Raw genomic sequence first — 24,805 nt, forward strand, 5'->3', positions numbered from 1 at the left:
TAGCACCACGCCATGAAGGCGTATAGGGGGTGTGGGGGTAACGCCCCACACTTTCTTGATCCGGTCGTGAGTGGGGGTGATGTGATCAGCATCACGCCCCTGACCGCCTTTACCCCCCAGGGTTTCCCCCAGGTACCCATGTTATTCGACGCTGTGTAGGCGCCGGGGCCGCTTCCACCGTTAGAAAAGTTCCCGGATTTGAACCGGCCGGGGATCGAACCCGGGACCTTGAGCATGGTAGTCAGACGCGTTACCGACTGAGTCACCGCGGCCACCGTTAATTAATCGGTCTGCAGTCATTAATTGTTATCGGTTTCTTTACCTTAGGTACCACTTGGGCACACGGTCTTTAGCACGACTGACTTCTCGGAACACTGCACTCTCAAGCCGAAGGGGGTACTTTCACTGGAACCCGACAGCAATGAAACTCAATGAAATACTTAAACGAATTGTACTCGTTTCGTACAAAAATGTACCACAGAAATTTTGTTTGGACCAAAACCCTTATAGAAGATATCGTATACCAAAATACCTGGTTCCACTTAAATGGTATTTTCGATATTCGAAAAATTGAGGTTCTGATACAGCCATCGAAATGTCTTCGTATTTTAACTAAATGTACCACAAAAATTTCGTTTTGTACCAAAACATTTATCCCTGATATCGTATACAAAAATACTGGGTTCCACTAAAATAGTATTTTGGAAAATCAAAAATTTAGGTTCTGATACAGCCCTCAAAATGTACTCGTTTAGTACCTAAATGTACCACAAAAATTTCGTTATGTACCAAAATCCTTATTCCATATATCGTATACCAATATACCGTGTTCGAGTGATATGGTATTTACGATATTCTAAATTTCAGGTTCTGATACTGCCATCGAGTTATACTCGTTTGGTACCACAATCTACAAAAAAATATCCATTTTTACCAAATTCTTTATGAGATATATCGCATACAAAAATACCGGTTACACTGAAATTGTATTTTTGAAATTCGAAAATTGAGGTTCTGATACAAGTTTAGAAATCTACTCGTTCTGTATCTAAATATACCACAAAAATTTCGTTTTGTACCAAAATCCTTGTACTAGATAGCGTATACCGTAATACCAGGTTCCAGTAAAATGGTATTTTCGAAATTCGAAAATTGATGTTCTGATGCTACCATCGAAATGTACACGTTTTGTACCTAAAAATACCACAAAAAATATTTTTGAACCAAAATCCTTAGAACAGATATCGTATACCGTAATTCCAGGTTCCAGTAAAATAGTATTTTTGAAATTTCAAAATAGGTTCAAATACAGCGTTCGAAATGTACTCGTTTGTACCGAAATGTACCACAAAAATTTCGCTTTATACTAAAATCCTAATCCAAGATATCGTATACCAAAATACCGGGTTCCAATGAAATGGTATTTTCGATATTCGAAAATTAAGATTCTGATACTGCCATCGAATTGTACTCGCCTTGTACCGAAATGTACCACAAACATTTCGTTTTGTACCAAACTCCTTATACCCGATATCGTACACCAAATTACAGGGTTCCATTAAATGGTATTTTCGGTTTTCTAAAATTGAGGTTCTGATACTTCTATCGAAATGTACTCTTTGTTGTACCGAAATGTACCACAGAAATTTCCTTTGTACCAAAATCTTTATATCAGATATAGTATACAAATTAAATTGTTTCCTCAAATTGTATTTTCTCCGAAAATTTTTTGCTCCGAAATGTACCACAAATATTTCGTTTTTTACGAAATTCCATATACAAGATATCGTATACCAAAGTACTGGATTCCACTGAAATGGTATTTTCAGAATTCGAGAATTCAGGTTCTGATACTGCCATCAAATTGTACTGGTTTTGTTTCAAAATGTAAAAATGTTTTGTAACAAAATCCTTATACAGGATATCGTATACCAAAATACCGGATTCCAGTGAAATGGTATTTTAGGAATTCGAAAAATTAAGTCATTATACTGCCAACGAAATGTACTCGTTTTGTATCTATATGTACCACAAAAATTTCGTTCTGTTCCAAAATCCTTATACCAGATATCGTTTACCAAAATACCGGGTTCTAGTGAAATGGTAGTTTCTAATTTCGAAAATTGAGGTTCATATGCAGCCATCAAATTGTACTTGTTTTGTACCGAAATGTACCACAACAATTTCATTTTGTAAAAAAAAATTCAGTTCCAGAACCTAACTTGACTGAAGTTAAAGATGCTATTAAAAGGCTAAAGAATAACAAAGCACCTGGCATTGATTTAATACCAGCTGAGTTAATTAAATATGGTGGAAATTCATTAATATGTCAAATTCATAAATTACTTTGTTTAATACGGAATAAAGAAGAAATCCCTCAACAGTGGAAAGAATCCATAATTGTTCCTGTGTTTAAAAAAGGTGATACAATGAACTGCAATAATTATCGTGGAATTTCTCTACTCTCAACAACATATAAAATATTATCTAACATTCTTTTAACAAGACTAACCCCATATGCTAATGAAATTATAGGTGATTATCAATGTGGATTTAAACGTAACAGATCAACTACAGATCAAATTTTTCACATCAGACAGACACTTGAAAAAAAGTGGGAATATAATCAAAATGTCTATCAGCTATTCATATATTTCAAAAAAGCATATGATCCAGTAAAAAGAGATAAATTATATAATACATATATTAGTAGAGTTTGGATTACCTAAGAAGCTTGTTAGTATGATAAAAATATGAACCAGTGAAACAGAAAGTAAAATTCGTGTGGGTAATAATGTGTCTGACAAATTTACAATTCATGATGGGTAAAAACAAGGAGATGCATTATCTCCATTGCTCTTTAATTTTGCCTTAGAATATGTTGTTAGGAAGGTAAAAGAAACTAAAGAAGGACTAAAATTAAATGGTGTGACTCAGTTGTTATCATATGCAGATGATGTAGACTTACTGGGGGATGATGTGAATACAATTAAGAATAATGCTAAAATATTTTTCAAAACTGCTAAAGAGATAGGTTGGAAGTTAACAAAGAGAAAACTAAATATATGCTTACAGGCCGAAACCAAGTGTTAGGTAAAAATCAAAATCTAATTATTGATAACAACTCGTTTGAACCAGTTTCCAAATTCAAATACTTAGGAGTAATATTAAAAAAGGAAAATTATATTAAAGAGGAATTAAAAAGTAGGCTTAATTCAAGAAATGCATGTTACTTCTCTCTTCATAAACTTTTGTCTTCTCGTTTAATATCTAAGAAACTAAAAGTTAAAATATACAAAACAGTAATTTTGCCTGTAGTATTATATGGATGTGAAACTTTGTCCCTTTCATTGAAAGAGGAACATAAATTGAGAGTATTTGAAAATAAGATCCTTAGGAAAATATTTGGACCTGAAAGGGATGAGGAGACAGGTGAATGGAGAAGGTTACATAATTTAGAACTAGATAATTTGTATTCAAGTCCAGATATTATTAAAGTAATTAGATCAAGAAGACTTAGGTGGGCAGGCCATGTGGCACGAATGGGAGAGGAGAGAGGAATTTACAGGATTCTTGTTGAGAAACCTGATGTTAGAGACCTGTAGGAAGGCCAAGACGAAGATGGAGGGACAACGTTGAGATGGAACTAAGGGAAATCGGTAGAGATGGAAAAGAATATATAGATCTTGCTCAAGATATGGACAGATGGAAGGCTTGTGTTGCTCCAGCCATGAACCTTCGGTTTTAAGAAGGCTAGAGAGTTAGTTAGTTAGTTAAAAAAATCTTTATAACAGATATCGTATAACAAAATACTGGATTCCACTTAAATCGTATTTTCGATATTCAAAAATTGACGTTCTAATACTGCCATCGATTTGTACTCGTTTTGTATTGAAGTGTAACACAAAAATTTCGTTTTGTACCAAAATCCTTATAACAGATATCGTATACAATACTACTGGGTTCTACTAAAATGGAATTTTCGATATTCGAGAATTAAGGTTCTGATACTGTCATCGAATTGTACTCGTTTTGTACCGAAATGTACCACAAAAATTTAGTTTTGTACCAGAATCTTTATATCAGATATCGTATACGAATATACTGTGTTCCGCTGAAGTGGTACGTATTTTTGATATTTGATAAATGAGGTTCTGATACTGCCATCGAATTGTACTTCTTTTGTACCGAAATGTATATCAGAAATTTCGTTTTGTACCAAAATCCTTATTCTAGATATTATATACCAAAATTCCCGAGGGTATTTGGAGTCCGGACGTGGTCATTGATATTTTGTTGCGAGCGTCCATTCATCTAATCATAATTGATCCTTGCCATCGGTATTGACCTATACATATAGAAGCAACGTAAAATAAAATTACAAATATTATTTGCGGTATTTGTTTAAACTCGTCACCCACGGTCATGCGGACGGCTGTATATGTATTCTTCACTTCGTTATCTAGACGCATCACATGGTCTATGTTAAAGATTTCACAACGAAGTTTAAACACAAAGATATTTTTTATGATATTCTGGTCTGTTCTGTTAAACATACTATTGTATTCGCAGTTCTCTGCATGTCATTAATAATTATACTCATTATACCTCATTGTAACTATTGTAAATTTCCCAATAGGAAAGAGAAATGAATACAAAATCCGCATGTCGCAGAGAAAAAAAGATAAGAAAATATTGCAGACGAATACGAGCACCTGAGACTAAATTTTGATGCTAATATTACCTAGGAATCATTTTGGGCCGAGGATTTGCTGTCTACGCGCAAATATTAAAAATGATGATAAAACATATAATAGTAACTTTTACCACAAGTTTGAGTGCGAATTCTATTAATATCGCCAAGAAACAAGAATGTGTATTCAATGGGAAGTCAACAAACGAAGAGGGTTTCAACCCCACTTACTTTGATTCATTTGCAATTTGACATACTGAAAGTGTCACCAGAGGCAAACCTGTGCAAAGTCGCAGATATATATTTTTGATATTTCCAAAATTAAATGTGCGATATTGACCAATTTTTTTTCTGAATCTTGTTAAATTTAAATTGCACCATTTCGGCAATCAAGGCACCTATAGAAGTGATACAGACGCTGTTGGAAAGGTATTGAAGAAATATTTACATGAGATATTACATGCCTATCTAAGGGGAAGGGGTGAAGGTGGAGTAACCATTTCTTTCTAAAGAAAAATGGGTCTATTATTCTGTTTCTTAAAGAAATATGTGATATATATATATATATATATACACACACACATATTACACAAAGATTTTAAAGAAAATGGCGGGAACCCTTGAAGTAGCCCCACCTCGACCACCATACATTCATCCGCATGCTCCAAGTGTCCTGCTGCCTTTAAAACAAACCACCCAAATTTTACGGTTCCCCGTTTTCGTTTATTTTTTTCATAATTCAGTACAATACAATACAATTACAATAGATAATAATACAATATACTAGACCCGATGTTCGGGTAGCAAGAACTATTGTTAGCAGTTGAGTTGATGGTGGGTAAGAGAAGTATGAAATGATGGTAAATCAGAATATTGGACGGTTATCTACGAAAAATGCCAGTGTGAAGTGAGAAAGTGCAACTACTGAAAGCCAGCAAGTGAATCACAAAACACGATAACCTTTCTTTCATGTCGCAAGATTGCGAAAAATAAAACCCTGATTCGGGTCCAAAGTGTTCAAATATTCATTTAATCTAGGCCGCCTGAAGGTTATCATATCAATGCTAACACGTGTGTAAGTGAAAGCGCGTGCAAGATACTTTGATCTACAACGGCAAAGATTTACATCTCTTCGCAGTGATTTTGAACTAAGTAAGTAACTGAATTGATTCATACTCTTAAATTATATTAGAGACCGCAATTTGAAAATAACTTAATACATGTGGTAACTTAGTTTCCGCGATATATTTCGTAATTAAATAAAATATTTTGTGGAAAAAATCGTTAACGAAACTCAATTTCGAACTGACCATCTTCCTTGTAATGTGCTAAAATTGTCCATTTTTAAATGTTGTTATTTAAAGTCACATTCTTCTACTTTTGGCTACTCGCGACGACGAGGATGGTAAAGTTGACGATGCGACACTCAAAAACTACTGCCATGCCCAGGCCGCGATTTGAATCCAGAACACATGGCGTAGTAGCATACAATAGTAACCGCTTCCCCACAGAGGTCTGAGCAAGATAATTGCAACCTTTGATGCACAACATACCTAGAAAGCAAACTCCATGTAATGAATATTATTTTCATTGTGACTACATAACCTTAAGAAAAAGCAAATAAATGTATGCTTATTTATAAGAAAAAAATTACATTCTTCTAAATGTGCTCAAGTCTTTATCATAAATAAACACAAATGTTTATATGTTTCAATTATACATTTAAACTTGTGTTCAGTATATTATTTCGTACCAAGTAGTCAATAATGGATAAAATGTTTCCCCTATTGCGACCATATTTAAAGAGAATCGATTATCCGCCACCGTACACGCATTGAAACCAGGTCTCTCACATTATATCATTTTGGATGAATCTGAAGTTGTAGCTTATTGAACCAACCAAAGTAGTTCGGAACATATTGAAAGATGCGAGAGAGTTGTACCACGTCTTATGCACAAATCATAGAGGACGATGGAGAAATTTTGGACTCAGGATAATGAATCTAAACTGAGCATAGAATAGCGATAAATACATTCTAAAGACACTTAGACAAATTTCAACTAACACACCTTCAATTCTACATTAATCATGCCAGGTTTATTGAAATATTGTTCACAATTCTGCAAAGCGCACAATTACTACGGGTGTACTTATATGTGGGTATGTATCAAATCACTGTGTGGACGTTCTCATCACAGTCAATCGAATTAAATATATCATTTTTTTTTGCAATAAGTCAGTTCCACACATAACATCAAACTAACTAACTAACTAACTCTCTAGCCTTCTTAAACCCGAAGGTTCGTGGCTGCAGCAACACAGGCCCTCCATCTGTTCCTATCCTGAGCAAGATCTATATACTCTCTTCAAACCCTACCAACTTTCTTTAGGTCTATCTCAACATTATCCCTCCTTCTTTGTCTTGGTATTCCTACTGGTCTCTTACCATCAGGTTTCCTAACAAAAATCCTGTAAACTCTTCTTTCCTCTCCCATGTTTGCCACATGGACTGCTCGCCTAGGACTTCTTGATTTGATGATTCTAATAATATCTGGACATGAATACATATTATGTAGTTCTAAATTATGTAAACCTTCTTCCGTTACCCGTCTCCTCATCCATTTTAAGCCCAAATATTTTCCTAAGGATCTTATTTTCAAATACTCTCAATTTATGTTCTTCTTTGAATGTAAGGGACCAAGTTTCGCATCCATATAATATTACATGCAAAATTACTGTTTTGTATATTTTAACATTTAGTTTCTCAGATATTAAACGCAAAGTCAAATGTTTATGAAGAGAAAAGTGACTTCCAATTCCTGAATTAAACCTGCTTTTTATTTCCTCTTTAATATCATTTTCATTTGTTAGTATTACTCCTAAGTACTTAAATTTGGAAACCGGTTTAAACGAGCTGTTATGAATAATTAGATTTGGTTATTACCTAACACTTGGTTTCGTCCTGTAAGCATATATTTACTTTTCTCTTTGCAAACTTCCAAATATATCTCTTTAGTCGCTTTGAAAAATATTTTATCATTATTCTTAATTGTATTTACATCATCCCCCAGTAAGTGTACATCATCTGCATATAGTAACCGCTGAGTTACACCGTTTAATTTTAGTCCCCCGTTAGTTTATTTTACATTTCTAGCAGCATATTCTAAGGTAAAATTAAAGAGCAATGGAGATAATGTATGTCCTTCTTTTGACCCATCATGAATTGTAAATTTGTCAGACATATTAATATCCACACTCATTTTATTTTCTGTGTAACTGGTGCATACTTTCATCATATTAACAAGCTTCTTAGGTATTCCAAACTCGACTAGTATTCCAAACTCGACTAATATATTATACCGTATAATTTATCTCTTTTCAAAAATTAAAAGCTTTTATAAAATCAATGAATAGCTCTTGGACATTTTGATTATATTGCCTCTTTTTCTGTTTGATGTGAAACATTTGATCCATTTGTTGATCACCTATAATTTCATTAGCATATGGGGTTAGTCTTGCTAAAAGATTGTTAGATAATATGCTATATGTTGTTGAGAGTAGAGAAATTCCACGGTAATTATTCCAGTTTTTTTTATCACCATTTTTAAACATAGGCACAATCATGGATTACTTCCACTGTTGAGGGATTACTTCCACTGTTGAGGGATTTCTTCTTTATTCCATATTAAACAAAATAATTTATGAATTTGAGATATTAACGAATTCTCACCATATTTAATTAACTCATCTGGAATTAAATCAATTCCAGGTGCTTTGTTGTTCTTGAGCCATTTAATATCATCTTTTACTTCAGTCAAGTTAGGTTCTGGAGCTAAAGGTTCATTTACTTCTGATTTATCTCCTACATGAACATTTAAAAGTTCATTAAAGTAGTTCTTCCATCTATTTAAAATATCGCTTGGGTCAGCCGAAATATTGCTCCTCTCATCTTTTATGAAGTTTGCTTTAGGTTGCCACCCCTTTCTAAATTAATTTACACCTTTATATAAATCTCTGATATTTGTATTTTTGTTGTTTGTTTCAATTTTGTTAATTTTACTTTTCAAGTAATCCCTTTTCTTTTACTTATTCATAACAAATCAATCTGAAAATTGATGGTCTTATATTTTAAATGACAGCCAAATATTATTAATTTACAAGAACATATGTTACAAATAATGGCCTTCTGCACGTACAATTCGTATATAATTTTTGTGAACCCACTACTTGAACTTACATATAAACCAAAATTAATTAACTATCTCTGACAGCTTCGACACATACGTATGTTGCAGGTTTCACTCCTAGCATCTATAGTATTCACTGGTGGTAAATAATAACAACAACATACTGGAGGAATCATTATCATAGAATCCTCGCAAGTCAGGACAAGTGTTATCACTTCAATCTTACTGTGGAACCCTTCATTTTTAATATTTTGAGTTTTCTTTGGTTGAAGGTTGCAAGATGACCTCTACTAGATTTAAGACGATCTCCTGCTTTATCCCTTTCTCTTTTCTAATTTTTCATTATTTTCTTATTCGTCTTTTATTAGAGTGCTTGATAAACATTTACATTTTTTCTACTCCCGCCTTGGATCCAACTTCAAAGGAAGTCATGGGCTTATGAAAGTTACACAATGAAAGTGACACATTTTGTCAATATACTGTTCTCCTTCTGCTATGCACATGTTGACACGGTTCTCCCATGCTTTGTGGACACGGAGCAATATCTGAGGTGTGATTTGTGCACAGGCATCCAATATCCGTTGCTCCAAGTGACTCATATCACGAATCATTTCGGCATATACGATTGACTTCACACAACCCCATAGGTAAAAATCGAGTCTTAGAAATCTGGTGATCGGGGAGGCCATTGCACAGGCTCACGTCGACCAATCCATCGACCAGGAAACTGGATGTTCAGATAGTGACGAACCTGTCGCCCAAAATGAGGTGGTACCCTATATTGCTGAAAATATGAAAGGAAGCTGCCATCCTCCGTCCAAACTGACGGAAAAATGTGTTCTTGTAACAACTTCAAGTAGCCCTCTGCATTTAAATTGTCATGAATGAAGAATGGGCCAATGACACGTTTCTCCCAGATCCCGGACCACACCATAACCTTCTCAGCACCAACCATATTGCTCGGATCTCCCCACAACGTGTTCTCGGAGGACCAATACCGCATGTTCTGTTTATTCACTTCCCATTCACATAAAAATTTTCTGCATCAGAATGCAGAATATTCAGTCCAAAGTTTGGGTCCTGGCAAATTTGCTACACAGCCCATTCACAAAACTGCATTCTCCTACCCGTTCGTCCTCACAGAGATGGTGCTGCAGCTGCAGCTTGTACGGGTGCCACTTAACCATCTTTAACACCGTGGAACTCTGGCTGACACCACATTGCACAGACATTCGAAGCATGTTGCTTTGCGGGGAGTTTGCAAGCTATTCCTCTGTGAGTGGCAGTTCTGGGATTACCAGATGCTGGCCTGTCCTGGACTGTACAACTCCTTTCGAACCTGGTCAGCAATTGGGACACTGTAACGTGCGACACTGGGTTCCGTTGAGGGTTCCGTTCGTTGAAATCACGAGCTACAGCACGGCCACTTCTGCCCCTCCAAAGAAAGCTTGCTGATCTATATTCGTTCGGTTCTGGTCAATGGCATGTTTCAGCACATGCGAATGATACGTAATTATAACTTTCATATGCCCATAACTTCCTCATCATTAAAGTTTTCATAAATCTGACTTCACCACTGAATTCCTGGTGAAACTCTAGCTAAAACCCATACTCCACATGCCCCTTTCCCATTTAAAGAAATGAAGTTGGATCAAAGATGGTGGTTGCCAAGATGGCGGTTGCCAAGATGGCGGACGTTGTCATGACATGCACAAGAAACTTTCACCCTATGCCTAACATAATACTACCATGACCAATTGCTGCAGTCTACACTCCCTTGCATTATACATTTTATAAGGGGTCGTCAGGGACTTTTAACTCACCCTGTGTATATCTGTTTCTACCACATTTCCTCTACCATCACAATAACAGCACCCTACCATAAATTAGATTAACTATGGGAACAGAATAGAACAAGTTTTAACCGCATTTTCATAGTGGAGAGATCAGAAAATCTAATCTTAATATCTGAGAGGAAATTTTTGATTCAATTAAAATCATCACAGGGATACAAATACACACTGCTTAATCTTAAGAGCTACAAGCTTTTGCTCAAGACCCAGACAAGAAAAGGAATACAGCATTGGTCAAAGAAGTCATTGTGTATAACTGTGATAGGAAAAGTGATTCACGCGCAAACAAATAATAAAGAAAAGGTCTGATGACTGACTCAAAAAGCACAGTAAGCATCCCATATCTTCCAAGGTTATCGGGAAAATAACAAAATAGGGTCCTAATTCCAACCTAATTCCAACGAGTCTACATTCAGCTAAAAGATAACAGATCATTACTATCAAAGATTTAGCCACGAATGTCCATACAAACTACGTAAACATTGCATGCAAAATATGGCATGTGCGGTATAAACGTGAGACGTAAACACAGAAGACAATAAAAAACACACAATAAGTAGACACATAGTGTCAAAAATTACCAAAGAGGCATAAATACATACATCATTATAACAACAGGTTCTGAAGATTAACATTGTTAACGAAGTGAAGTCACAGATATTAAGAAACAACATTGTCGTGCTCCAAATCCAGCAAGCTGTAGTGATTCCATTCTTAATAAATAAATAGCAGAAACATAAATGGAGCTATGAAAATAACCAAATTCTCTGGCAACCAAAAGTACAATGAAAATCATGGTGAATTTGTAATAATTCAGACGTCCATGGTAGGTTTTATCTTCGCCAGCAGTATAATTTGAAACAAAGTAAATAATTAATGTAACCACAGAACAAGTAACACATGGCTTCGGAACTAGTGTTAAGAATACAAAATAGACAATGGAAAAATATGCAGAAGAGGTAATATGGTGATGCAACCGAAGATAGATATTTGTATTTCACTGAAAGTTCCACTTCAAATTTGGTTGGTGATGTTTCGTTCCTATTTCACTCTTTACCACCACCGGGGATCGAATTCTATTTCCTTAATTCCAAGGCGACTTTTCAACTACGCCATCGGAGAAGGAAAATACATATTGTTTAAATTCCTAAAAAAACATTAGTCTCGGAAGACCCTTCTTGATTGAGAATTTTTGATATTTATATGGGCAGAAGAAATAAAAAAGGTAAAGTGCTCCTCTGTGCATAGCACCACGCCATGAAGGCGTATAGGGGGTGTGGGGGTAACGCCCCACACTTTCTTGATCCGGTCGTGAGTGGGGGTGATGTGATCAGCATCACGCCCCTGACCGCCTTTACCCCCCAGGGTTTCCCCCAGGTACCCATGTTATTCGACGCTGGGTGGGCGCCGGGGCCGCTTCCATCGTTAGAAAAGTTCCCGGATTTGAACCGGACAAGGATTGAACCCGGGACCTTTAGCATGGTAGTCAGACGCGTTACCGACTGAGCCACCGCGGCAGAAGAAATGCAGTATTGAATTTGAACCCTTAGCTAATTTACTGTATTTTTATTAATCTTGTTCAATATAATCTTATAGTATTTACAGTTATATATGTTATCATTGGAGGAGTCATATTAACATTTGTACAACACATAGATTTTGGGATCTACTAGATACGTATACTGCTATTCTTTATAGCATCACAATACTATCCAGTTTCTAACGAGACTACAATTTGTACATGTTATTCTTATGTAGGTCTAACCATTAGGAAAAAGTTGAGGAAATTAACCAGGTGTCCCTTGTAAATATTCGTTCATGGCGCTTACTGCCATCTTCTTTAGTATGTGATAACGCGATTTTCTCAACGAAACGTTGATGTGAAATCATTTGACTGACTCAAAATCTGGAGGTTTTTGTCTGTTTTCAGAATCCCATAAATTTGGTAATGAACAGTTCCCGGGGACCTTCAAGAACAAAGAGAAGATTTAAGAAACACAATGTAAACCCAATCAACCTCCAAAGAAAGAAATGAAGTTTCACTATTAGCAAACAAACCCAGCACTTTGAATTTATTCCTGCTAGAAAACACTCAATCCTACCAGAGACATACTCTCTATAAATGGATGTGTGTGTATAGTGCTTGTTCCAGCATAACTCTCGAACGCCTGGAGCGATTTCAAAAAAAAAAACTTGGAACACGTATAACAAGCAATCTCGAAATAATTACAATGGGGGTAAGACACCCCTGGTACCCCTAGCGGGGGGTGGGAAAGGGTGACATGCAAAAATAATAGAAAACATTTCACCTCCTTCCCACCCCCACCCTAGTGGTGCCAGGGGTGTCTTACCCCCAAAGTATTTTTGTCCAGATTGTAAGTCATATGTGTACCAAGTTTGGCCATCGTGAATGTCACCAGATAGCTTAGCGACTTCAAAAACTATGGATTCGACACTAATCTTGGTCATTTTTGACATTTAAATTTTCACCCCCTCTCGCCCCCATCTCGATAGGTGATGATCTTGAAGTAGAACGGCATTTGGAGTGTCACTATTCATCTTAGCGACCCCGAAAACTATGGATTCCACACTAATATCGGTCGTATTCGATTATTTTTACATGTCACCCACTCCCATCCCAACCCCTTGGGGTGCCAGGGGTGTCAGACCCCCACAGTATTTCTCTCAAGATTGCTTCTGATATGTTTTCAAACTTTGGTTGAAATCGCTCCAGGCGTTCGAGAGTTATGCCGTTACAAACATACGCACATACACACATACATATATCCATTTTTATATATATATAGATAGATACATCAATTTTTATATGTATATATATAGAGAGAGATTTGTAAAATATATTACTTTATAATTTGTATACTGTACTTATACTTTTAAATACCTGTAAATAAAGTTAGTTACATTTTACGCTATAGTTGGAATTCATTAAAAACCCGGACAACGCCGGGTAATCAGCTAGTAATAAATATATAAGATGGCGGTCACCAAGATGGAGGTCGGTGTCATGACATCCCCCAGAACATTTCCCCCTAAGGCCTAACATAATACTACCATGACCAATTGCTGCAGTCTACACTCCCTTTCATTCTATAACGGGTGGTCAGGGACTTTTGACTAATCATATATATATATATTGCAAATGAGCATCCGAATATTCCCATACATGAATTTAGATGCAGATAAATATTACAAGGAGAGCTTGAAAACTCGAGAGTAACAGAATCCTCATGGAACTAATTCCGCAAAACTGAATATATCAATACTAGGTTAATGAAGCAGTCTGCATGAGCCTGACCTTAAAAACCATTGGTCATCCCAATGCATACTTTAACGAAGCATCTCCTCCTCTTTGCCTGTACCCATTTCGTCAACTCTATGTTCAAATCTATGTATGCTAAGTCGCAGTGATACATTTCCGATTGGTCAGTGACCCGACATTCCGTTATTCTTAGCTCCTGTGGAATATTATATGTAAAAGGTAGAAGGAACGTAATGCTGAAACGACGTTTTACAAATCCCTTTCTTTCGTTATTAAAAATTAAGATTGTCACACAGCAAACGACCTAGATCTTTAACACTGTGTAACAAAGTTTTCCATTAAAATAATATGAGGAATGGACAATAAATCTGTTACGGAGATGACCTGCCGTGAGTCATTGTAGTTTTTTCTGCTTTCAACGTAGCCAACTTGCCCTCCAACTGCGGGCGTTGGTTATGTCAGAAATTATACTTGTGATATCGACATTCGTTCTTTTTTTCGGGAAGCCAGTATTAAACGTCGTCAGGGTGCAACTATTATATCATGATTTTTTCGTTATCGTTTGTATGTAGGGGAAATAACAGACGCGAGTGCTTTCACGAACATATATTGTATGCAATAATTGTGCATTGTTATCCATCTGGAAAATATGACCAAATCCAATCTACAACATTTTGGGGAAAGATTTTACATGTTTGATAATTTAGTCAGAAGGGCATCATTATTGACGGTTTGGAATGACTTGATGTATCAGTATTGTGTGATCTGTTAAGCATTGAAGATAACGAGTGCTTTGGTGATGCTATGTTGTGTGACAAAAAAAGAAGGGGGAATCTTTAATGTATTTTTAGATTCATGGTGTGTACAAATATGCACGAGCACAGTGAACTCAAATAGTATTGATAAGATGGGTAGAATACCAATCGGCTGGGATACTCGGTGATTGTCCACAATTGAAACGGCTCGGAGACTGTGCACGTGTAATTTAATATCCTTACATATACCTGCTCTATCTCAATATCATCAATTATTTGCTTGAAAATACTTACTACTATGGTCTCCTAAATAACTCTCTAATTCTGATTTTTGAAATATTTTAAGGTTGAGAAATGTCTTGTACAAGACGAACAGGAGTCAAAGATGGTTCTGTTTCAGTTTTAGAAAAAAAGAAAATGGAATTCTCTCTTCCACCGGAATATGCAAAAAGAGCAAAGGAGGAACTAGGGGAGAATCCAGAAACAATTTTGATGGAACTTCAGGCCTTTAGGGAAAAGGTGGAAGGTAAAACCTTATCAGCAAATATTTTTAGAAATATTTAAATATTAAGATTTTCCTCTCATTCTAGCACTCTTTATAGCACTTCAAACCGTTCTCAGATTTAATTCTAAAACAAAAGAACGTTGTTATTTACAATGAAAACATTTCAAATTATTCATAGATTTAGATGAACATTATACATGTTGATTACTGTGAGGCAACCACCAGTTTAGAATTTCTTTTTCAATAATAACATACATATTATTATTATTATTTTTTATGTGCTTCGTGTGTAGTTTGCGCTCGTCTCTGGAGTGTAAGTGATCCAGTCAAGAAGGACTCTGGCGAGAAGGTGCGGGTAGAAATTTTGTATTTTAATTATATATTTTTTTTCTTGGGTTTATATTAAATATTAATCTATTCCTATTCTCCTGGGGTATTTGGGTTATAGTTAGGGATTAGTTGAGGTCCAGTACTACCAGTGTACCCTCATATACGGTCCATAACAGATTACGGGCAGCTAGATGTGGAATTTTAACATGTAGTGTAACAAAATACGCAAGAGGGCAGCACCTCGTGTGACTGACCAAAAAGGACTCTTGTTGGACACCCCCTCTGCCGGTCAGTCCAAGAACCACCCCAGGAGGGAGAAGGGGGAAGTTTTTTTTATGTTTTTCTTTCTCTCTCTTCGAGGAGAGAGTCTACAAAAAGACAACAAAGATATAACATGGCGGAATAGAAGGACATAGTAAAACAGCCTGTAGAGAGTGTGCGAGTGGGCATTGTGCAAATAGTGCGGATAAGGATTTTTTGACATGTGTAATATCGAAGCAAGGATCTTAGGAAAGGATTGGACATAGTGAAAGAATGAAGCCGCAGAAGGAAAGTGCGTAAAAGAAGAGGACTGGACTAGCTTAGAAGGAATATGCAGGTGAGAGTGCAGTGAATAAGGGCCCCAACGAAAGGCGCCGGGACTTAGTTAGTGTGTGTGCATGGGGTAAACAAAACAAATAGTAGAGGCCTCTAATAACTAAGATGGAACTGTAAATACAACAAGAAGCAAAAGTATATACTTATAATGTTCACAATCATTTAATCATATTTTTTCAACAACGCAGAAATAATAAATTCAATATTTGTATAAATATTATTGTACTAATTGTTTTTTATGAACAAATTATAGTGCTCACGGCGGCGAGGTGGGGAAAGGGTTAACACCTACGTAAACTTTCATAAAGAGTCTCATGCCATCCCTTTCGCCTCTCCCCGTTGTGCGTCACATGGCGCCCAATAGCGTGGCGTGAATCCACGTAAGCTGTAGAAAAAGTCAAAAGAAGGAAACAATAGATCAGTAACACAGTTTTAAATCTGAAAGGATGAAAATCAAAATGCCAGTTCCGTTGTATCTCCCATGGATCGTATGTGAGGATGCATGCTGTAGTGTAGAATAGAAAGTAAATTTTATAGATAATTTTAAATCTTTATTTCAGGACTTAAGCAATTTTATATTTTTGTGGGCTCTTTCAAAATTGTGTTGTTGTTAGTGTTTTATTTAAAGTGAGAAAAGGAATAGATTCATGACTAGCATTATGGGGAGGCGTACGCGTGATAATGTCACGTCTAGTTTTATTCCTTCTCCAAAGGGTCTTCCTAAAGACGCCACTGTGGAGGGAACGCTGGGTCCAGAGAGGAGTGCTAACTGCACAGGGGCGGTTCATAAATCTGTCGGTGGTAATTCCTTGGGGGGAGGCCAGATAACTAATGAAGAAATTTTTGCCTTACTCCAAAATGTCCAGGGTACCCTGGAAGAAATGAAAAAAGATCAGCAGGAAACACGGAAGAGGTTAGAAAAAAATCAGGAAGAGCTTCAGAAAAATCATAACAATTTAAAAGACGATGTAAAACGCTTGGAAAAAGGTCACCAAGAACTAAAAGGGGAAGTGAAGAAAAATTTTAAAGATTTGTCCCAATCCAATAGGGGTATTGAGGAAAGGATGGGTCAGCTTGAGAGCGAATTAATTGAGATTAATCAGATCACTGGCTCTAGAATAGATTGCGTAAGCGATAGGGCAAATAAATTGGAGGAAAGGGTCACCACTCTCCACAATAATAGCACAGAGGATATACGCATCCACACAGGAGGTGACTGCGAGAAAACTGCAGAAAATGTAATACAAGCAGCGATGGCAGAATTCAACAACGCACTGCAGCAACAGTATGACGCATTCCATCAAGAGGTTGCTTTGTTGAGAGAGGAAGTATCGGGCCTTAAAATGGACATCGCATCTGTAAGAAAGGATACAGAATCGGCTATCTCCGCGGTCACTCGACGATTAGATACTTTCATAGATAAAGGTGAGAGGCAAAGTTCACGGCCAAGCTCAGTTACGCCCTCTAACAATGGCAATAATGCATACTTACATAGAGATTTGAAATTGCCCACCTATCATGGGACTGAGGATGAATTAAAAACGCACAATTACATGCAAGAAATGAGGACATATTTAGCGTTGTCTCAGGTACCATATGAGCAACAAGCTCAGGTCGCGGGGCTATCGTTGAGAAACGCGGCTGCTAATTGGTTTACTATCCACAAAGGCAATATTACGGATTACAAGGGGTTTGAAAGTTGTTTTTCTCAAGAGTACCTGAGTGAAGAGAGACTCCTGAGACTGCGTGCTGAGCTCTTTACTTCTCGATACAATCCAGCCGACGGGAAATCTTTATGTGAATATGTTATGACCCTTGTCCAGAAGAACGCAATATTACCTTCGCCGCTCGATGACAGGATGTTAGCTAAAATGGCTATAAAGCAATTGCCTGCGTACGCTCAGAGGTGCCTCATAGGGTCACCGGTCGACGCCTCTAAGCAGCTAATTAACCTTCTTAAGGAAATCCAAGAAACGTCGCATGCTGCAACTTTTCAACCAAACAATAGAGCGAGGATGAGACAGGTAAATTCTGTGCGTGGCGGAGAAACTGATAAAGACAGACGGAATAATTATGTCAGCCCAAATACGAGTTATTCTCGCGACAATGAAAGGAATGTCAACAGGTTCGAGAGGCAACCGCCTCAGGGCCCCAGACCCTTCGCGCAGCAAGGCCGAGGAGGGGGGAGCTACGGCAGACGTAATCGTGGCAACCACGGGTCTAGGGGGGAGGAAGAGGCGCGTCGCGGACAACAGAGCTCGCGGTTCTTTTCTGCCAACAGTGTATCAGTGGCAAGGCAAAATGAGGAAGACTGTCCCTCCAATAATGAAGCATGACAAAAGGGAAATATCCGAAATGCGGAAAGACACTTAGGAAACCGGACTGCGATAAATGGATCTTTTGATTTATCTGGGGAAGAAAATACAAATTATGAGGATGAAATGGATGAATATGAAACTAAAGTAATGCAAGTTTATACAAGAGATGCAGTAAATATTAGCCACAATAACAATGGAAATGGAGACGTTGTTTGTTCGATATTTGACCAGCTCATTCAGAATGAAAATGAAGATGCGAAAAGCGAGGTGCTAAGAATGCCCATTATTTCAGTTGGAATAGGTGGAAGCCATTATCAAGCATTGGCCGACTCAGGGGCTATGGTCACTTGTTTGTCAGAAGAAGTGTGGTTAGAAATAGTAAAATGGAATCCTGATATCCCTCAGTTAAGCGTAGGGAGCATCAAGGTAATATCAGCCTTCGGCAACAAAGCATCAAAGGTGGTGACGCAAGCATACGTTCCGCTGTCATTTGAGGGAAGTGACCACTGATGTCGTGTGTCTTGTAATTCGAAATCTAGTGAAACCAATTCTATTAGGATCAGATTTCTTGAAGGAATGTCGAGCTGTCATTGATTATGATCGAAACATTGTGGCGATGACAATAGAGCAACAATGTGTTGAAATTAAATTCTTGTCGCAGGAAGAGATGCAAATAACCGACGGGGTGCCAACCTTTTTTCTATCTTATGAATGCAAGGAGCCTATATGTTGTTGTGACGAGGCGGAGATAAAATCGTTAAGGGGTTATGTAAATGATAGTTTGGGAAAAAACGTGCACTCTAAGGAAGCAAAACCTCAAGTGACTGAGGCTGACGTGTATGTGTGCTCAATGGAAAATAATATCACGAAAGCTACAAGGCGACAGATTGATGATCACGTGATTACTACAGAAGGTCTAACCGGAGATCAACAAGCGGCGCTTCGAGATGTATTAATAGAATTTAGGGATATTTTCGATGAGAAGCCGGGGTTGGTCAAGAATTATGAGCACGAGCTTGAAATTACTGATGATAGACCTTGGGGACAGAAGCTTTATCCTATCCCCATGCAACATAGAGAGAAAGCTGACAAGCAAATTCAAGAAATGCTTATTTGGGGAATAATAGAGCAGAGACCAACATGCTACCTGAACCCTCTAGTATGCGTGAAGAAACCCGGAACGAATGATGTTAGAATTTGTCTTGACGCAAGGAGAGCGAATGAAGTGCTGAAAGCACAGCATGACGCCCCGCCCACTCCAATGGAGATTTTACAGAAGTTTGAAGGTAAACGCTACATTACTTGCATTGACTTGACCTCGTTTTTCCTTCAAATACCTGTCAAGGAAGAACATCAGAAGTATCTTGGATTCATATATAATAACGTTACATATTGTTACAAGAGGATGTGTTTTGGCCTGAAAACTAGCATGGCGAGTGCAGTTCGATGCTTAAAAGCTGTACTGGGTGAAGATGTTAGAGAATACTGCGACGCATATTGTGACGATATTACTGTTGCTGATGATGACTATGAAGAGCACTTGCGTCATTTGCGGATTGTTTTCAATAAGTTAAGGGATAGTGGACTGACGTTGAAGCTAAGAAAATGTAATTTCGCTCAAGAGGAAGTATCGTTGTTGGGAATGAAAGTATCTTCCCAGGGCATAAGAAAGGACCCAGAAAAAATGCAAACGTTGCAAGATTTCCGAAGGCCAAGAAATGTGCGGGAGCTAAAAAGTCTCCTTGGCTTTCTGAACTTCTACAGAGCATTCCAGCACGATCATGCAGAGCTGACTGTACCTTTGGTAGAACTACTGAAGAAAAATAAGAGATTTATTTGGGGATCTCGTCAGGAAGAGGCATTCGTGAGAATAAAGGAGGCATTTCTACGTGATGTGATATTGCACCAGCCGTGGCAAGATAGAGAGTACTATCTAGAATGCGATGCATGTGACAGGTCTATTTCAGCTATTTTATACCAAAGAGACGATAATGGTGAACCTCGTATAATAAGTTGCTGTAGCAGGGTTCTAAATGATTGTGAGGGCAATTACACAATTACACAGAAAGAGTTACTGAGCATTGTTTATGGCATACAAAAAAATGCATTGTACTTGACAGATACGCATTTCATAATAAGAACTGATCACAAAGCTCTGAAATTCTTGTTAAGCTGCAAACTCGCAAATGCAAAGATAACGCGCTGGATTCTTCTCTTGCAAGCTTTGGATTTCGAAATACAGTATATCAAAGGGTCGGAAAATATGGCTGATTACTTGTCAAGATACCCCAGTGCTGTAAGAAAGGGTCCCTGTAGTGATCTGAAGGCCCCTGGAATAGTCGTGGCGGCCGTGCATTTCAACCCCCCGACAGAGCTAGTGCAATCCATGCATAGGTTGCCTAAGCTGCAGGCGGATGATCCAGTATTAGGTCATATTATAAACGAATATGGTGATAAAGGGTGTCAAGATGTAGTGAAGCAGGGGTTTCGATACACCATCAAGGATGGCATATTGTGTAGAAAGGAAGGATGCTTGCTAAAAATGTGTGTGCCCGGAAGTATTACGCGAGAAGTGATAGACTTTTACCACAAAAGAGGTCATTTTGGGGAGTGGAAAACATTCATGGCCATTGCAGAGCACTTCACATGGCGGAAAATGAGAAAACAAATCAGGCAATTTGTTTCGGAGTGTGACTTGTGCCAACGAACAAAACATCCTAATAAAGAGCTGAGAGGACCCATGCAAGCAGTGTTGGCAGAAGAGCCAGGAGTTCTAATTGCAGCCGACGTCTACGGGGCCCTGCCTAAGGCAAAATACGGCTTGCAATATTGCTTGGTTCTTTGTGATGTTTTCAGTAAATATGTTGCTATCTACGCAATGCGGAAAGTTACCACCAGTGCCATACTTAACAAAGTGTTCAACGAGTTTTTACTGCTGTGCCCAAATGTACAAACAATCATAACAGACCAGGGAACTCAATTCACGGCGCATAAATGGAAGAAGTCGCTAGCCGAGAGAGGTATAGAAGCTCAGTTTGTTAGCGTAAGAAACCAGAAAGCAAACCCGGTGGAAAGAGTAATGAAGGAGTTAGGGCGCCTCTTTAGAGCTTACACGAGCCACAATCACAAGCAGTGGCCTTCGCACGTTCCAGATATTGCCAGATGCATCAACATGGCTACACATTCGAGCACAAAAGCATCTCCGTATGAAATATTTTTCAACCGGAAACCTGATCAGGAACTCATGAAGCTGTTTCGCTTGCCTCAGCTGAACGCTTCCCCTCCATATGAGTTCAAGCTTCTGAAAGTTAAAGAGAACATACAACTAGAAGCAGAGAGAAGAAAGAGAATATATGACAAGCATCATACAATATCCTACAAACCTGGTGATCTAGTTCTCCGCAAGACCAACGTGTCCTCGGAGGTTGCAAAAGGGGTCTTTAAGAAGTTCGCCCAGCTGTACGAAGGGCCCTTTTCGGTCAGAAATGTTGTAAGAGTTAATTCCTATCAGCTGTGGGACATAAGAAACAACAAAAACGGCGGGGTTTATAACAGCAGCCATTTAAAGCCCTACGTCACGGCCTAGGAAACAGCCGGAGAAAGCCAAGGAGGGTGGAGGTGAGAAGAGCTGGTCATACAAGAGACCGTATTGTGCCGCTGGCATTGGAAAAAGAAAGAAAAAAAAAGAAACAAAATAAAGTTCACAATTTTAAAGAATATTAGTGTTATAATCTTGTTCATGTGTGTAATATAATGTTGTAATATCAATTTGCATATATATTTCTTATTAGTTATTATGGCGTAGTCTTATAGGTAGCAGGGGATAGGTCCCCCTAAAAAAATAATAACATAAGCATTTATTAAATTACAAGGAGTACGAAATCATACTGTAGAGGGCTTGCCCTACTGTATGATTACGTAGGGGGGATGTGAGGCAACCACCAGTTTAGAATTTCTTTTTCAATAATAACATACATATTATTATTATTATTTTTTATGTGCTTCGTGTGTAGTTTGCGCTCGTCTCTGGAGTGTAAGTGATCCAGTCAAGGAGGACTCTGGCGAGAAGGTGCGGGTAGAAATTTTGTATTTTAATTATATATTTTTTTTTCTTGGGTTTATATTAAATATTAATCTATTCCTATTCTCCTGGGGTATTTGGGTTATAGTTAGGGATTAGTTGAGGTCCAGTACTACCAGTGTACCCTCATATACGGTCCATAACAGATTACGGGCAGCTAGATGTGGAATTTTAACATGTAGTGTAACAAAATACGCAAGAGGGCAGCACCTCGTGTGACTGACCAAAAAGGACTCTTGTTGGACACCCCCTCTGCCGGTCAGTCCAAGAACCACCCCAGGAGGGAGAAGGGGGAAGTTTTTTTTATGTTTTTCTTTCTCTCTCTTCGAGGAGAGAGTCTACAAAAAGACAACAAAGATATAACATGGCGGAATAGAAGGACATAGTAAAACAGCCTGTAGAGAGTGTGCGAGTGGGCATTGTGCAAATAGTGCGGATAAGGATTTTTTGACATGTGTAATATCGAAGCAAGGATCTTAGGAAAGGATTGGACATAGTGAAAGAATGAAGCCGCAGAAGGAAAGTGCGTAAAAGAAGAGGACTGGACTAGCTTAGAAGGAATATGCAGGTGAGAGTGCAGTGAATAAGGGCCCCAACGAAAGGCGCCGGGACTTAGTTAGTGTGTGTGCATGGGGTAAACAAAACAAATAGTAGAGGCCTCTAATAACTAAGATGGAACTGTAAATACAACAAGAAGCAAAAGTATATACTTATAATGTTCACAATCATTTAATCATATTTTTTCAACAACGCAGAAATAATAAATTCAATATTTGTATAAATATTATTGTACTAATTGTTTTTTATGAACAAATTATAGTGCTCACGGCGGCGAGGTGGGGAAAGGGTTAACACCTACGTAAACTTTCATAAAGAGTCTCATGCCATCCCTTTCGCCTCTCCCCGTTGTGCGTCACAATTACTGATACATAACTGTTCTAATTCATTTACAGAATTTACATTTCTGAATATTTACAATAATACTTCACACACACACATTAAAATATTCGAGTCTGTATTTGATTCCCATAAAGAAAAAAGTAAAATTCAAAAAATTATAATTTTTCTGCCGCATGTGGTGAGTCGGGACATTAACCCGTTTCTTTTTATCCCGTTTCGCCACATCCTTCTCGCCACACTGTGTGCGAGAAGAATTACGACCGCTGCTCTGCAATTGTTTTCTTAAATAATTCGTCTGGCTCGCATGTTCTGAAATCCCAAGCGGTTCGTCATAGGGGATAGAATGCACGCCAGTGATTGGTGCAGCCAAGTGGTGACGTCGCGAAATGCAGTGGGTAGAGTTTGGAGGACTGATAGTTAATGTCGTAGCGCGTAACATGCAACGTTAATACCTTGGAATCCGCATACCTTTACGAATTGTCATTCATTTATATGTATAAGTTCGTGATCGTAAAGAAGTGTAAATCTTAATATACAAGCTAAATAGAAAGGGAAAATGAGACATATTCGAGAAAATTTGTGCAATGCCAAGGCACAGTTTTGTATAAGCTACTTATTTATATAAATTCGCGATTGTATTTAAGATAAAATAATAAAGACAAATTCACAAGTTCTAAGTCTCACGTTAAAGTAGTCTCTTTTTATTTTGTACATTGGACGTCACTTTTCAGTACGCTATTCGGTTAATCGCGATGATGGGGATGCAGTGATTAATCCGCGCCCTTATTTCTTTCACAAAAAAAACAACAATTTTCATTAAAGACATATTCATTGTGTTTGCGATTGCCGTAACTGCTTCACCATACTGATTTTTATACGAATGCAGTAGACGTTATTTCTTGTAAATGCTATATTTGAGGAATACACATGATTACATACACAAACTAAGAAGTACAACTAGATTGTGTTCCCGCAACACACACCCACGTCTTGGTAGAATGTTCCACTGCTGCCGACTGAGACTGTCTTGAGACAGTGTTGCCAACTGTACGCGCTGCTTCACTGGCGTGCTGCAAATCCCACTAAAATACACTGATTAATGATTAAAACCTGAACATTCTCCCCCTCCTTGATTTACTAAATCAACATAAAACACTACAACAAGTTATTTCTCTGTTGGAAAAGGGATAAGTTTGTGAATTGGTCTTTTAAATGTACCCTGAGTAGTGCGAACGTTCACTACTCTCACAAGTTTATCAGATCCTGTGTAGACGTCTTCGATGACTCCAGTCCTCCATGTGAGGG

The sequence above is a fragment of the Lepisma saccharinum genome, chromosome 26, assembly GCF_977018435.1.
Source record: "Lepisma saccharinum chromosome 26, izLepSacc3.1, whole genome shotgun sequence".
NCBI classification, from domain to species: domain Eukaryota; kingdom Metazoa; phylum Arthropoda; class Insecta; order Zygentoma; family Lepismatidae; genus Lepisma; species Lepisma saccharinum.